General features: G+C 31.2%; 1 protein-coding gene across 3 annotated transcripts in view; it reads right to left on the bottom strand.

Annotated features, from left to right (window-relative positions):
* LOC148619448 (voltage-dependent calcium channel gamma-5 subunit-like) overlaps nucleotides 1-13,785 on the bottom strand; it is a 71,622-nt gene extending 57,837 nt beyond the window's left edge. The window contains exons 1-2 of one of the 3 annotated variants that reach the window (XM_088579337.1): nucleotides 10,074-10,272; nucleotides 7,778-7,850 (exon numbers count right to left, since the gene is read on the bottom strand). The gene's annotated coding sequence lies outside the window, so the exon portion shown is untranslated. Of the gene's footprint in view, nucleotides 1-7,777; nucleotides 7,851-10,073; nucleotides 10,273-13,557 lie in introns of those variants that run through there. The other 2 variants (XM_088579336.1, XM_088579334.1) reach the window with 2 other exon arrangements.
* Nucleotides 13,786-18,660: the final 4,875 nt, after the last annotated feature.

Genomic DNA, 18,660 nt, shown 5'->3' with positions numbered 1-18,660 from the left:
ATGTAAACAATATAGTTAATTCAGACAAAAAGTAATTTAAAACTGTCTTTATCATTGGTTCATGAGAAGGATACGCGTGAACAGAATGTCTGATTATGTTCCGTATATCATAAAACACATTCGAAAGGATTTTCCTGTCTTGCGTTCACTTTCAATTATAGTGATATGCAAGTACAAACCATTTTAAACTTTACCATGTTATCAAATACAAAAAAAAAAGAAAAAAAAAACTATAAACGATAACAGAGCTACACGTATACTGTTCAAGACTCTCCGTCTGTGTTAAAACGACATCTTCATAAAACAAAATCATGTTGTAAAGTGTGTCATAGTATTGTGTGAATATGATCAAATTTTATAAGTCGCATTGGACTGAATGAAAATTAAATCTATATCAAAAACTTTCGTTAATATCCCACACAACAAATAATAAGTAAAACAAGCACATGAAATGGGACATTTACATGGACACACAATATATTCTGCCATGTTGTGGGACAAAACTCTGAATAAAACACCAGAAGTACCTAAAAGTGTATTTGGCAAAATTTTTAAAAAATGGCATGCTATAAAAAACAAGAGAATTATGTTGAAACTCGAAATTGATCTGTATTTTGCATTACTAAATAATAGTGAAATATTACGCATGAAAACCACGGTGGACAAAGAGCCGAACAGATGGAGACATGAATAAATACGTATGGACGGTTGCCCATAATATCTTGGCATGTATGGCTATTAATAAAAATAAACAAACACCCCCCCCCCAAAAAAAAAAAAAAAAATTAAATTGAATTTAATTCAAAAAATTATTAAATAAATAAATAAGAATAAACAGTTACAGCAAGTACATTTTCATTTTCTCAAACTATCTGAGAAAATTCTATACCTATTCCACTCTAATACATGTTAGAACACTTCCAAATTTAAGGGCATATCTATCTTAATTTCTTATATACGCAGTTATAAAAGCCTTTGGGATATTCTTTATTTTGAATCAAGGATAATGCATATTAGTAAGAAATTAGGTAGTCTTCCAAAGATAATCTGTATATATATATATATATATATATATATATATATATATATATATATATATATATATATATATATTAATTAGAATTCTCCTGTGACTTGGAAATGTAAGTTTCTGTGATACTGCAGTCAACGTTGTTATCTTACGTAATCCTTTTGTTGCATTTTGCAGTGCAAGTCTTCAAGCCATCGAGCATCAAAGTGATCTACCATACAAGTAGTTCTCAGGGGAGCTTTTGTATCGATTTTTTAAGATAAAATCTATCGAACCCGCAATAGAAAGAGTAGAAGGTACATGTAAGCTTGTTTGTAATTAACTGCATCTAATATTAATAATGCTTTTATATCACCATTTGCAGCCCGGATCCATCAACATCACGCTTTAATGAAACTTGGTATAATCATCAAACAAAAACAAAAAAAAAAAAAAAAAAAAAAATAATAAAAATAAAAAAAAAATACGAACACGCGCACACTAAATCTCAAAAACGAAAAAGGGTGAAAACGAAGATATACATAAAACAATTGAAATATCGATGAAACTTTTGTTAAACGTGTTGTCTAAAAAAATCACTCATAAAATCGCAATTAAAAAGGGCAAAACAAACTTAATTTGTTTAGTCTTAAAATAGTCTCTGAATAATTCTGGTAATCTGTTGTAATAAAAACCTTTGTATACTTGCACCCTTGATTTTCATTATTATTATTAATAATCGCGTTTTTAACACCACAAGATTGCCAGAAACAAGATCATAATACAATGAAATCTATCAATTATCTTGTGTATCAAATAATATGCTTGCAATACCAATCTGCATGACTGTAAGTTAATTACATATTTGCCAAGTTTTACCGTTTAATAAACAAGGACAGATACAAAAAGGGAATAACAACTAGACCGAATTTAAACAAACAGCACCCTACATGTAGATACTTATAGATCGGGTTCACGATTCACGTGTTGTTCAAATATGGTTATTAGTTAGCATGCAACAATGTTAGGCATAATATAAAAACAGTCCAACTTAATTATGAAATCCATCATGATAAATGTTATTTACGTGTGTAAGTGAACGTAAAATAATTTGATTTGTCCTCTTTCTGTTACTAGTTTTGTAAGGATTTAACACATGTTATGAATCCCCTGATGTTTGTTCATTTCGAATAAAACTTATCTGGTATTTATTAATTACAAATAAAATTGATTCCTGTATACCATGATAAGGTCATTGTCCTAATACTGGATGGAAATGGTTTTATATCACTTATAAATTTGTAGATTTATTCTATTCCAGAAATAAGACGAATGATAATTGATTTACTTTGTAATGAGACATAATCTTTCCATCAAGTCAACTGAGGTCTGAGACTGATATATCAGTAACTGCAAGTAGTCCTGTGTTAATTGTTTTTTATACATGATCTGCTTTTTGAGAATTGTTTGTCTGCATTTGTAAGAGATAGGGAAGGTTGTGCCTCTATCTAACTATTTCAATCTCAGCGTATCTTATATTTGTCCCAAGTCAGGAACTTCTTAGCTTGTAAATTGCACATTTTTCCTGTTTGACTTTTGTTTTATATATATGGACAGTATGCAGTATGATGCCCATTCGGTTGATCCGGGTAATTTGTTGTCTCCCTTTTCCCATTGTTTGGTTGGTATTTATGTCTATTTGTAACATGTACCACTTTCACTTTCTTTCACTATAAATAAAGTCACACAAAGTTTATGGCCTTATCAAAAAATCTGTTCCCTCTTAGGTAACTTGAAATGAAATTAAAGACTTCATACAGTTTTAGTTAGTAGTTTGACACCGCGCTTAATATTAGAAGATTCGAATTATAATGATTTGATAGCATTTTAGAAACAGATGTACAGATACCTTACTGACCCATCACAATGTTCAGCGACAGTTCGTATTACAAATCTGGAATATATAATTGTTACTTACTGTCCAAATTACATAATTTATCATTCAACGTGGGAAATAATAGAAACTCAAAATACCGGGAGATGGGTATAATAATAAAATAAATTACTTGTGTAACTTTATTTTCCGTAAAAATAAACAGAAAAAAATTAAATGAGAGTATGTAAGACCATTTTAAGGTTATTTAGAAATAATGTAATGTTTATCACATATGATTAGCTGTTATGGAATTTATTTACTTTTACTGGTTTCAATAAATCAAGTAAATGAATCGATAAGTGAATTATTGATACAAGTACCAATAAAGCACAATTATTCATTAATCGATACACAATGTGACTTTTTATTCACATGTGAACTAGATTTACCAAAACATTAATAAAACTATTAAAATATTTTATAAAAATATACAAATAAATATCTTTTTTGGAAAACTTATAATGTACGCCTTTATAAGAGATTGATTGGTATCATTTATAGCCCAAAATGACTGCAACATCAATGCCCACAATTGATTGCTTCGATATTTATTGTTTATACTGTAAAAGAGAAAATAGAAACTTTTTTTTGCGGTGAAATTCTCCCCAACTCCTTTTAACCACGCACCCAGGAATAATTTCTGGGTCCAAATGGTGGAATAGCGGGAGCATTGCTTCGAGGATTGAAAGTGCATAATGGCGTTAAATTTAGACTATATTTAATCGCAGTTGTTTTATTGCATCTGCTTTAGAATATGTTTTTAAATCGAGCAATGAGATTTATATATTTACGGTCTTGATATTAGTTAAAGCAACACACACGTCTCGTGAATAAAGGGATTACCGAACATTATTATTGAATGCACACGCTTATAGAAAACCTATTTGTAGTAACAAGCGAATGCCTCCTATGTGTATACCAAAAGCGAAGAGAGTGTCGAATTGAAAGCCTGGCTCATTTTGTTTCGGGAAATTTTACTTTGCGTAGAGGAAACTCGAAACAAATAGCCTGGCTTAGCGTAATCATATGGATGCGTACCGAAAGTTTTTTGGTCATTATATTTCGTTATATATCAAGTAAGGTTAGTTTATTTTAAAGTAAATTTTAAATTTGGTATAGATAATTTTATATGGTGCATTGTTTTATATTTCAATAGTATCAAATTTAATCCTTTCCGTATTTCAAATTTAGTACCATTAAATGGCGAAAGGGCAAAAGTTTAGAATTTATGATAAATGCCGTATAATTGTTAGAGGTAATTGACCAAACCCAGGAAGCGTTCTTACTGTGTTAATTTTTTGTTGGTTTTAAAGGACGTTAAAACTAAAATTAACACGACATGAAAGCTGGGTTTTTGTTGCATCGCACATCTTAATGATAACGTAATGATGGAGAAAGATATGATTCAGAGGAGAAATAATTTTGAGCGCGAGCAATGTTAGAAGTTATCAAAAACGTCACCAAATTTATACAACATCTATTAATCAAATCCCTCCAGTAGCAGTACAAAACTCAGAAAGGCGCAGTTGTCTCCAACTTTGAAATTCTGTTCATGTATGTTAGAATACTGATGTGGTAGGTTCTAAAAATAATTTCTAATTTATAAACTTTTATTTGTAGGTTCATACAAAAATTATAACATTTGCATGTACCTGTAATTTTTTTGCAAACGTGATGATGTTATGAAAGTTATATTTTTTAAAAGGTCCGGTATTTATCACAAATAAACCCCTTACATGTACCTTTTCTTTTGAAAAGTGGAATAGAAATGTTAACAACAGGAAACTGTCGTCAAAGTCTTCCAAAATTTAGATACCAAATCATGAAAGCTGATACTACTCATAAATGCACATTTGATTTGAAATGCTTCAGCTCATTCAATACCCCTGAAATAAAATTTAATCAGTCTGGAGATCGAGAATATCTTTGAGATATAAATCTAAAAAAATATAAAATCTATGAGAGGATTTGGATAATATAACTGTACCAAAACTTGAAGTGTTACTTTATGTTTCAGTTGTTAAGGAGCAATGAACATGAAGATGTAGTTGCCGTGTTAGCATTGATGGAGAATATTAAAACATACTTGATTTTAGTATACATACTTTACAAGATGTGTACAAGGATGCATGTCCGTCTCAAGCTGATTAGTTTTACACTATCAGAATAAAGTTAAACCCATTTGGTTTTTAAGTTATTTAAAAAAAAAATCTTTAAATTGATCTCCATGGTATAGTAACAGTGGCCATATTTATTTGTTGTAGCAAAAGTCCTCACACTGAGATTGTTATATTACACACACCCCACGGAACATTCAAGCAAAATTTAGTTACAATGCAGTCAGTTAATTCAGAGAAGATTTTGGGAATGTCAACTTTGGTTAAATAATTTATTTCAGGACTCAAACAGCCATCAACAAGATCATTCCGAACTTCGTTTCATCTTCCTGAACAACTTCACCATACCAGATTTTAGCTAAACGCACAATCTTCAATATTTTAAGGGGTTAAGAAGAAAGTCCTGTCCTGGAATGACAGTCGGATGGAATGACTGAATGATGAACAAAGGGGAAAACTATATGCCTCGACCACTTTCTGGAGGGTAATTAAACCAAATGTGTCGGTATGTCACAATTGCCTCCCCTTGCAGTACAATCAGTAATCCATCAAAAATCAACAAAGTAGAAGAGAACTCAACCTATATATGTAACTCATCAATAAAACATGCATATCACACATCAGATCACTATTTCAAGGCATTTTAAAAGAAGTGAGTGAAAACAAAAATGAAACAGGAATTGTTATAGGGAAAAAATCAAACTGAAATTTAAAAGAATATTTTAGGGCGATGATCCCTTTTGGTCCTTTAACCTGAAAATAATAAATCATCAAAACGTCCTTCACCAAAAAAAATAAGACTAGAGACTCGATTGAAAATGATTAGCTTCCATCAAATATACATGTATCAAGATTAAATCCACATATTTGCTGCGCTGAAACTTTTAAGCTTGAATATATAAATTTAAAGTTAAAACAGCGGTTCAACGAAATCATCAGCATGTATGCTGTACTCTTCCACACAATTAAGAGGAAACAATTTATACCAATGCAACAGTACATAGAGAAAACCAGTTATTATTATAGAAAAATATGTCACTAACATAAATCATATCTCATATGTACGATATCAAAAATTGTTGCGTTAGCATTTGGTATACCACAGATATATAAATATGAAATTGAATATGAAAAAAAAAAAAACAAAAACAAAACAACATGAAACCATTAAAAGATCAATTGTTTGAGAATAATCGAATGATCTTCCTCATCTATTTCTATTTCGATCTACTTTCAGGTACTTGTCTAATTGTCATTAACAGATTAACATATACATGACAGTATGTCCATTTCTGTAACGGTTTGTGACATAGTAGCCAACAATTTAAAAAAAAAATAAAAATAAAAATACAGGTTTTGGGGCTATAACCTCAAAACGCTTAGAAATCTACATAACGAATGAATATCTAACTCTCTAAAAAAATATCGCCAATCTGAAACACCAAATTAAAAGGAGTGGAACCTGTATACGAATCCAATGTGATAACCGTCTCAAGAGAATCACTCTGGCAGTAATTAAAAGTGGGGATAAATGAAAACATGTCAAAATTTATGGAACGCCTTAACTGTCTGATGAGATACACATTTGTTTACGTGTTGTCAATTTTATATTACTTGCTGTGGTTTTATAAGTACATGTGGTCATTTTGTACTTACGTTATGTAGGAACAACTTTACGTTATGTCGTTTTGTCTTTACGTTCTGCCATTTCGTCTTTACGTTCTGAACTTTTGTCTCTACGTTCTGTCGTTTTATGATTACGTTATGTCAACATATATTTACGTTATGTGGATTTATCTTTACGTGCAGTGGGTTTCTTATAACGTGAGGTCGTTTCATCTTTACGTTATGTCGATCTCTAAATACTTTATGTGCATTTTCTTTTCTTTACGTGCAGTGATTTCTTCTTTACGTGATGTGGACACCAATTTCATGATGACGTGTGACTCCGGAACTTTTCGGTTCGGTGTAACTTCAAATTAGTCGTAAAAGGCAAAATAGACGTCACAACGCCGATTAGAAAAATGCTGAACGAAATATACTTGGGTAGTCTATCCAGTCACCCTAGAGTGTTTATTCTATAGTAAAAATAGTTTATTTGTTATTTACGTTCAATATTATCACAATTGATACACCTGGGACTCTGTTGATGACTTGTGGCGATTTTCGTAGTCAGAATATATTTTTTTAATTCCAAAAACATGGGAATTTCGACTCCTGCGAAAATTTGCATAAATTCGAATCTACAAGTTATTGCGTGACTAAATTTATTTTCTAAATTAATAAACCACCAAAACTAATTTTCAAGAAAGAATTTAAAAAAAAAAAATATATTACCCCTATCCCTAGAAAAATGGTCTCATTAAACATAATTCTCATTCACAGCATACGGACACTGTGAAACTCATATTTCAGGTATTCGTAATTAAGATAATGATTTACTCAACATATCTGATCAATTCAGGCGTTTGAATTTCTTTATGAATTTTCCCTTTTTATGAAAAAAACAAAAACAAATTATTGTCGCCTACGCTCTTGAAATTAGCAAATATGTTGGATGCATCGAAAATGAAAGTAATCGCCCGCAACATGCCCAGTGTACGCCGTTTATATGTTAAAAATTAACATTTTGGTTCATGTTGAGTTTTTTTTTTCATGGGTAGGGGAGGTAATTTTTGCACCAACTTTATTTGGAAAAGTTCAAATATTAATTACCTGGCCGATTTGACAGCTTAGACACTATACAAATCTACTGTATCACACAAAAGCTTGTTTAAACTACGGTATTCTGAAAAAAAGATAATAACGGGTGATATAGAAGAAATTCTGAAATTCTATAAATTCTACTTTTTACGATTTTATAGTAATTGTAACCCTATAAAAAAACACACGCCTGAATTGTTCAGATATTATGGGCAAATAATTATCTTTTAAATTATGAATGCCTAAAATATGAGTTTCACAGCGTCGGTATGCTGTGAATGAGAATTATGCTTGATACTGAGACCAGTTTTTTTCGGGGAAGGGGTTAAATTTTAAAACATTTAAAAACAAAATCTTTCTTGAAAATCAGTTATTGGTGGTTTATTAATTCAGGAAATTTAATTTCTATCGAATTATTCACAATTTGATACTTTTTAGTCGAGTAATATCTTGGCGAGTCGAAGTTATGCGACTTTTTACGGGAATATTGAAATTCCTATTTTTTCATATTTTTTAAATTCTTATTATTATTTTTTGTTTTGGTTTTATAAATTCTGACTAAGATAATCGCCACAAGTCATCAACAGAGTCCCAGGTGTATCAATTTGGATAATATTGAACGTAAATAACAAATAAGCTATTTTTACTATAGAATAAACACTCTAGGGTGACTGGATAGACTACTCAAGTGTAATTCATTCAGCATTTTTCTAATCGGCGTTGTGACGTCTATTTTGTCTTTTACGGACTGATTTGAGGTTTACACCGGATCGAAAAGTTCCGGGGTCACATGTCGTCATTTTTTGTCACCATCACGTAAAGAAGAAATCACTGCACGTAAAGAAAAGAAAATGCATATAAAGTATTTAGAGATCGACATAACGTAATGATGAAACGACCTCACCTTATAAGAAAACTAACACACGTAAAGATAAATCCACATAACGTAAATATATGTTGACATAACGTAATCATAAAACGACAGAACGTAAAGACAAAATTACAGAACGTAAAGACGAAATGGCAGAACGTAAAGACAAAAGTTCAGAACGTAAAGACAAAAGTTCAGAACGTAAAGACGAAATGGCAGAACGTTAAGACAAAACGACATAATGTAAAGATGTTCCTACATAACGTAAATACAAAATGACCGCATGTAATTATAAAACCACAGCAAGTAATATAAAATTGACAACACGTAAACAAATGTGTATCTCATCATACAGTTAAGGCGTTCCATAAAAATTCATATATATATATATACTATTGGGTCTATTAGATTACTTAATTAAAAAAAACTTCTAACGCAGAAATGCGGGAAATTAAAATACGATGACATGTGAAAATAAGGATTTTAATTGTCTTTCAGTATGATATTATATTAGTAATACACGTCCCGGTACTTGCTCATCTTGACGCCGCGTTTGCTATGAACTTGATAAATATCAGAAACACCGACAGACGATTTGAAATACATTCACTATTGAATTAAGAAGAAAAATGACTTTCTAAAATAAGAAGCATTTCGTATATTTATACACTGACGGACAAATAAAAAAACTAGTTGATAAGTCAGTGAGTCGTGTGTTAATATCAATAAAAACATATTATTAACATGTTGAATAACATACAGAAATGATTGATAAATAACCGTCAAGACCATAGTTAGATAATTTAGAACTGTACAAAATGTATGTACATAAAGGTCATACTCTTTATACATTGGAAATAAAACAAAAAATGATACGTATACTACCATCATAGATTTTATATGGTTAAGCATTTGAAAAAGGAGCTATTATTTAGTTGTACAATGCATATATATAAGGGTGACTAAAATTACATTTTCGTGTATAAACGTCACATTGAAAATGATTCGAAAAACTATGTTTCCTTACTTTAAACTCTTAAGATACCTTAAGAAACGAACTAAATTCATGTATAGAAACAGAGGCTCAATGAATCGTCACTAGACAGAAATGTGGGCATTAAAAATTGACTTTAATGATAGACTGAAGGAGGATTCTGACTTAGATAATTTATGTACTGTTTGAATATTATCATATCAACTTTAAAAACATAAGGATCTGAAAATAACAATTTTTCAAGTCTGTACAAAACACCTTACAATCCTCGACTGATGCAATTTATTACTAAAATTATTGTTATGTGAAAATACATCTGTTGATTAATGCACAAACAACATTTCAGATAATGCACGTAATATAACCATAAATATAACACTTGTGCTTTCAGCGACAACATGCACTACATCTATATCATCATATATTAGGTTTGGAATACGTACTTATTCATAATTACTTCATGGTCATGCTGTCGACAGTAACACTCAACTATTCTCAGAAGTCTAAAAATCCATTAGTTCCATGTTAAAGTGTAAATTAGCGTACAAGAACTATTCAAAGGAATAATCATGTTGCTTAACAAACGATTTACACACGTTAAAGATTTCCTTATTTAAACAAGATCGGCTTTGCGTCATTTAGTTATCAATACACCAATTTGTCCTCTAAGCAAATGCCATCCGCATTATCTAATAATTTCGACAGTTTTACATATTTATTTTCCGAATTATGTTCCATGTGATTTTTATACTGCTGATACTACGAATTTGCCCAAGAGGAAGACTATGGGGTACTTGCGTCACCAATGGTTGAAGCAAGTCTGGTAGCCGCTCGACTACGTCCGTCCGTCCGTCACGCTAAGGGATACGTACATTCTTTGTTTAAGAAGTGTGTAGAGGTGTATGTTTTTATGATAACAAGTTGTATGTCTAGATAGGCATATTTTCATTTAGTGATTGTATTGTTAGTCGTATATCCAGAAGTTTATCTTTATCATAATTTTATGTAGTTTGCTATAGAAAAGGTGATGAAGTACAGTACCATGTTGTTTTAAGTAGTTGTCTAAGTTTTTGGTATATTGGAACTTGGTGCTAAATTGGTGTTAAATTGGTGCTTAATTAAGGTCAGTTATGTAAGATATCATAATAGAAGTAGTTGGGGCATAGTTGGTGTTATATTGGTGTTGAACAGTATATTAGAGCTTTGATTTTCAGTTATCAAACTGGAGATTGAAATTTAGTAGTTGAATATAATGGGATGGCTGGTCAAATAAAGAATTGAGATTTGATGTTTAGGAATATACGTTTGAAGACTGAATGTAAGATTGGAAGTATTTTTATTCCGTATAATATGTAAAACGAAAACACTTTTTATCCTGTAACTTGTATTTTCTATATAATCGTAATAAACTGTAGATTAATGAAAATTCTCTTTATTTTGTAAATCCGCCTGGAATTGTGAGCAACTTGGCCTCTGTGGTTACCAGTCAAGAGCTTTGAACATACTCGCTGCCATGGCAAGTGTATACCAACATATCCCTTTCCAGACAGGTAACCTAACCAGGACATATATATTATTCAACAGGAGAAAATTTTCAAAATACATTATGGTTAAAACAATGGCATACATGTAATTGTTACCATAATGAACCGAAGGAAATTTTTTTAGTTCTTCAATATCAATGGAAAGCATTTCTATGCAAGTTAGTTCAGATTTAACGTTAATTGATTTCTAAAAAGGGAACACCTGTTTTCCAATTGTGTTGTTACATGTAAGTATGTATTTAGAAAATATTTTCCATAACACACATTTTATCTGATTAGTAAAATTGTTTTACCCCGAATACTTTTGTATTTCTTCTTCATTCAGATTAAAGTAGATACCCAAGATATATTCGGAATTTATGCTTTTAATAATAATTTTGCTCAGAGTTAAAACGATGGAGATGTTTTGTATTGTACTGTCTAGCTTTCAGGTCGTATTTGCGACACTTGAAAAACAATGTTTCTTTAACCACAGACATAAAACATAATTAAAAATGTCTATAAAAACACATATTTTTGCAATTTAATATGTCTATATAAGAACTTGTCATAATACGGGTTTGTTACAGGATTTTAATTCCCGCTTTTACTTTAAGGCTTTTGTTATTGTCCATATTAACACTGATGATCAACGTTCATAAAGTACGTTTCGTGTTAATCCTTTATTTGTAAACAAACACCAAACGTTTACCTCTTTAATGTTCGACCTCTTTAAAAAAAGTATATATCAGACTATATATGTGTGTGCAGATATGTGTGTATTCTGACATTATGAATTGAAGCTTAATTCACATAGAAAACTATTTTCTTGGATAAAGAACATCTTGGGATTATATCGGCTACGGGATGTCTTAATATTTGAAACACTACTTCTAATCTAAAACCTTTAGACCCATTTGCCTAAAGTCTATCTACATGTATATGTATAAAAACCAAAAGCCCACATCGCTTTGTACCAAACTGAATTTTGTGCATTCGAAAGGTCAATAATAAAGTTACGCTTGGTGAAATAGGTAAAATAATAAGATCATTTCTTAAAATGGCTGAACCTTTAAACTAGTTTATGTATGTCAACCATGTTTCATAAACAGTGACGTCACATGCAGAAAAGGTATAGATAAAAATACAACAACTACAGCAACAAAAAATGTAATAATAATAATGTTAATTTCTAACATAAACAATTTGTGAAATATTGTAAAAATAAGACAAACATGCAAAACAATATGATTGCAGTGAATCAAACAACAGCAGCAATATAAGTATAGTGTATCTCATGTATTATTAATCATTCCATTTTAGGGAGATCAACTGACATGATTTTTGTAGTGTTTTTCACCGCTATACATCATTTTAGTGCAAGAGTAATCAAGGGAACCAAGGTCCTAGCGGTAGTCAAAAGAATGTAACCCAGGAACAAAGACCAGACATGGAAAAAAACAGACATACACAACGAAGAACATAAAGTAAATAAAATCATACAAACAAAGTTACAAAAGCGAATGACCAACTGGGACTCTACTAAAAACTGGGAACATGGACCAGATGCACCGGTAGGGTAAGCGTCCTCTGCTTTTCTAGAAACACAATATTTAGTGCGGGGTAACCGGAAGAGAATATGAGAATCAAAGCAAATATATAATAATTCATTTCACTACTGTACAATTAGTTTAAACATATTAAAGGAGCTGATAACACAAAGCATGAAATTCACAGTCTCTACAATACAATGATAATGATATATATAAATCGATACGCATATGATACACTTGGATCAAATTACAAAATTTTATCCCACATATATTTCTACAAAAAAAATTAAAACATGTTTGCAGGGAAAATACAAAGAAAAATAAGTGTTACTGTAGAACAATGGGAGAAAATGAACTGGTGTAATGATGGTTGATGATGTGAGAGTCTTGAATATTTGACGGTCTTACTAAATAAATCTTAAATCATTTCATTATATATTAATTTTATAGAAATTCCTAAAAATTCATTTTTCAAAATAATTTGACTTTTTTACTGCAAATCCCTGTCTATGGTACATACAAACGAAAACATTCCCATACATTACTTTTCACAATATGAAATGTTTTGATCACATGATGAACTCAAAACACATCTGAACATTTTAGTGTTTGTTCATAGGAAATTTCCATATTTGTTTACGTGTTACTATTTCCAGTAGCCAGTAAAGAGTATTAATAATTTAAAGCTTGTGTCGTTCTTCATTGTAGAAAGGACAAACAAAAAAGAAATGATTACAGTTTTCTACACCCTTATATGTATATTAATGTGATTATCCCGATATTCCTAATTAGGTTATTATAAAAAAAAACATGCAATACGTAATTAATTATAGTTAACGATGATGACTTACCTGCATTTCGTAGATGAAATATCAGAGTAGTAGGTTGTCTCCAATTTCTGAAAACTGTCGGTATATAGAGTTAAATAAATACGGACTATTTGTCTTGCCTTAAACATACACATACAATATATAACGGCAATAAGTTGATTGACACAACATTTATACTTTGTATATATCTAATATTAACACTACCATCGTATTCGATCTATAATTAATCCCTTACACATCCTATACAGTACTTTATAAAAAAAAAACCTATTTCTATTTTACGATTTGATTTTTTCACTGATATTCCGACGTAATCTTGTTGATTGAAACAGTCAGCAATTCTCGTATTTCTAGGAAACCATTAACTCTGTGTCGCATTTACTAAATTGCGTTAATGAGTGTTCAATAATTTAATTTTTAAGAATTATGTCGTTGCTGTACAAACTATTTCATATTTTATAGATAGTTTGATCGCCCTAAGTTCTGGCGAGGACATTAACAAATATTTGTTGTGAACGCAAATGATATAATATTTCACAAAATGGCCACATACCTTATGTATTTGTATAAGCATTGTACAGTGACTACAACATTGCACTTATTTTCGACAGACAACATCGTTTTAGTAAAACAGCATTGACTTTCTTTTATGCTTCAAAAAGGTACCTAACGTTGTAATTTTATTGTCAGACATGACACATTCTGTAGGCAATTAGCGCAATGTAAATGGTGTTTAAATCGTTTATTCGGTGCTGACAAAATTTGCAGCCATTATCACTTCGCTATAACAGAGATCAATGCCTTTAGTCTTCAACATCAAATTGTGCATCCATAGCTATAAAACATTGTAAAGAATCTTGACCTTTTAAAACGAACGGGAAAAATTACAGAGTACTTGGAAGTATGACATCAAGCGAAAACCGCATTTGAAATAATATTCAATAATCCAATATCAATGTAACAGAGGACACTGTGGTCCAAGAACTTAGGCAATTAGAACTGGAAGCATTCAGGTGTTGATCTAGAAATCTATATAATTGGGGATTCCCAAAAAGAAGCGTCATATAAATTTTAACTTTTATTATTTATTAGCGTTAAATGTTATTTAATGTGCGTATACAAGTTAACAATTGACATGACCTATGTTAAGCTTTTAACCGACGGCAAGACGATTTCGTGATTATGAGCTTCTCGCATAGACTAGCGGCTTGTAGAAGAAACAAACCCGATTCTCAAAGCTGGAAAATCGGTAGATTCCACGGGCTCAGGAAAGTGTTGCGGAACATGGATACATGTGGGGCTCTAACCAAAAGCCACTTCCTGCGCTTTTGTCTTCACATGAGACAGGAACGTCCACTTTCAGCGGCAATGCTGTTCACAGCAATTTCAATTGGTTCTTGTAAAAGTGTAAAGGTCCTATGTTTGATTACTGGGTTCAAGGTCACCTTTATACTATTAGCTGGGACTAGTTATTATTATTATTATTATTGAATAATAATATTCTAACTCTTGCTCTTTACACAATGTACATTTAACATCAATGAAGAATCGTATTGAAAAATGTCTGGAATAAAAATAAGATGTTTGCGTCAGATGTACAATGCTAATCATAAGCTTTTGTGATTGGTGGAGAGTGAGTACGTGAGTGATGATATTGCACTCGGTAAAATATCAAATTCATTTTACTCATGAATGTAAAGAAACCACTTACACCTTATAATAAGTATGACTTTATTGTAGTTGATCCACATACAGTATCACTTTAGACTGTAAGTTCAAACTTCTCCAAGTTATAATTGCTTTTTACTTTTTATTGCGAGAACCTGATTATTGACGAAAGAGAGGACATAAAATGGATGGAAAACAAATAACATTAATTTAGCATCTAGACAGGAATAACAAGAAAAGAGACATTTTATTTAACATCTTAAGAAATGATTTCCGATTGGTCAAATGTCATTTGCAATTGAACTTTAAGACTGTAAGACTTATTCACTTTTACATATAACATCATCGTGCCAAACGCGAGTCTTATTTTCTAATTCTGCACTGAATCTGTGTAAAAATTACATTTTACAAAAAAAAAAAAAAAAAAAAAATTAAATAAAAAAATTTAAAAAAAATAGATAGATAGATAGATAGATAGATAGATAAAATAAAATAAAATAAAATAAAATAAAATAAAATAAAAAAATAAAAAAAGATATGAAACTGTACTATCATTAATCTTAATGAAAGTAATATCTATAGCGGGATACAAAAGCAAAAGTTCAAATCTCTATTTGGTTGAAGTTTAAATGAGATGACTTTGAAATAACAAAAAGTTGATGATGAAAATTACGTGAAAATGTCTTGCTTTTATAGATTAATTGTGACTCCTTATTTTTATTGTAAGAGTAATCAAGGAAACCAAGTTTCTAGCGGAAATAAAAAGAAAATAGTCCAGGGACAAAAACCAGACAGGGAAAACAGACATACACAACAAAGAACATAAAATGACTAAAATAACACATACAAAGTAACGAAAGTAAATGAACAAATCGGACTCATAGACTGAGATTAAAGGACCTAACTAAACGATGTTCCTTCTTTTGGGTCAGATCAGCTATAAAGTCAGCCTCATAAGAGTGAAGGAATAGTTCATTGAGTAGAGCAGCAAAATTTGTTCCCATTGGAATGCTAACCGTTCATTGAAAAATTGAAAAACGCGTCCACCACACTGGCAATTATGTTGTCGATAAAAAATTCCAGCATTTTGAAAACATCTTCTTCTGTATATTTGGAAGATGATTTGAAATTATTTTTACAAAGTATTAGGAATCACTTCAAAGAACTACATATTTGTATCTAGGTTTACTGTTTGTTTTGGAGTAACAACGTTACCGATGTGTAATGTTTTTGAGTCGGACTTGCAAGTAAGTATGGGGAATAGAAGTATAAAGAGTTGAAAAAGTATAGGTTTTAATGCTATTAATCTTGAATTGAGAGTTTCCAGAAGAATTTTCGAATTCTTCAGGATGGATCCACAGTGAATTAATACCACTATGGGAGTAACAAGTGTCGTGGCAAGATTGGAGATCCTCTTTGACAACTGTTAGTATAGAGGTTCAAACTTTTGAAAGAAGTTTCTTGGTACATTTTTCATATCCAGCTATGTAGCTTTGTTTGAATGGATTCTTGTGGAGTTTAGGAATTCAATTCATAGGCGGTAGATCACAATCATCGTCTTTCGTAGAGAGATCAAAAGAGGATAGCACAGATTTATGGTTTTCCACTATCTCTTTTTTCCACTATCTCTGTCTTGGAGAGCGGTAGCAGAATAGATCTTATCACTTGTTTTCTATGTCTACCTCTGATAATTAACATTGGATGTAATACGTTTTGTAGACAAAATCAATGTTGTTTTGGGCTTTCTCTGCAGGTACGATAACATATTTGTCATATAGACAATTTGCTACACCGGGGTCTTTGAAAACTGGTGTAGCATTGACATTCATTGACCTACCTAAAACTTCTATACTTTTCAAAATTTAAGGCCACACAGCCTTTACCCATTGTGACAGAGAATCAATGTCTTCGCTTTTTTATTTATTCCTTGCGTAGTCCTCCACGGCATCCATAATAACTTTAAAGTTAAAATTCCAATTTATGAAGCGTTGTTCACAGTACTTGGACCTTCAGAAAGGACCAAACGGAGAGATTCGTTTTCGATGATGTTTAAATCTCCCGTAATGACGTGACCGGAAGGACCATATTTGAATGAAGAGTTTTTGCAAGAGCAGACAGGTGGTTTAGCCTTGAAGTCCTCAATCTCGAGGTCCTACAACAGCCTTTTATAATTGAAAATTTTGGATGCAATAGGTGAAGTATAGGTATATGCAATAATCGGTATTGACGTATGGGAGAATTTTAATCGTGACGTATTTGTAATGGAGGATGTTAGCCCAATTAATTGCATTTATAGCTTCATTGACAAATGGTAGTGGATCGTTTTTCTTCCATCTTTACCTTTAACAAAACTTGGTTTAAAGAGTCTGTGGAAACCAATATCCAAAATGATGGCCGCAAGTCTGTAAAAAAGATGGGGCAGGTTCAGAAACAGGAATGTACAGAGAGTGTAGTAGACTGAGAGGTATAGAATATAGTTTAGTTTGAATGTGATGAAGTCCAAGAGGTTTTTTGTATAAAAAGGAAGAAGACCATCTAAGGAGACATCATGCATCTTGGGTAATGTATAATAGCAATGGCCATGACTCATTATCCGTCTTGAATGTTTGTCAAATAAATTCATCACATTTATGTTATTGTTATATTGGCTTAACGGGTTTCCTATAAACTTTTAATGTTGTCATTACGCCCCTTAGGTATTGCAGTACCTAGTCTGCATATCCAGTATTCCTCTAAACATTAATAATGGTAGTTTCTAGATAGTCTTTTTTCATACGATGAAAAGTTCTTAAAACCACTTGTCAAATGGCATTACAATTGTTTTTTTTTTAAATTAAGTAATTTTGTATCGTAGATTCTATGTGAGAATTTGAAAATGGGACCTACTTTTTGCACGCTTTTGGACTTTTTCATCCATGTATCTTTCGTTTTGTTGTCTTTTTTATTTTTTTTTTTGTTCATTATTTTTATATACCTGGTTAAACTTGCAGCGAAGACTCTGTTATTTTAGTTGTCAACGACGAATCCTTCTTGGGCGAGGGCTGCTATAAATCATTCATTAGGAATATTAGACAATTTTAGGTTAACACAAAGTACGTCATCAAGAGCATTTCGAACTCTAGTTTACATTTTTTTCGTTATTCCTGTATCTGTATTTTGTTCAATCTAACGTTGCGTCTTAAAAGTTCTGAGTAAATTTGATGAGCATGATTTCTTTTTCACAAGTAACAAGCTTTCTGATTGGATCAATTTGTTTGTTTATTTCGCATAGACCAAATTTTACAAGATAAACCTTTTTTGATGACCAACTCGTTGAATTTCGATATAATTGATGACTGCCACATTTTTGGGGTCTATTTAAAATAACCTCAATGCCTGTGGTACTCACTTTAAAATATTTATTGTGCACAACGTGATCGAGGTCATTTTTTAATGGATTTATATAACTGTCTATTC

This window comes from Perna viridis, chromosome 4 (genome assembly GCF_037379345.1).
Source record: "Perna viridis isolate PV_CMFRI_1.1 ecotype Kerala chromosome 4, ASM3737934v1, whole genome shotgun sequence".
NCBI classification, from domain to species: domain Eukaryota; kingdom Metazoa; phylum Mollusca; class Bivalvia; order Mytilida; family Mytilidae; genus Perna; species Perna viridis.
The sequence above is the reverse complement of the archived record's forward strand: the minus strand, read 5'-3'. Positions and strand labels throughout refer to the sequence as shown.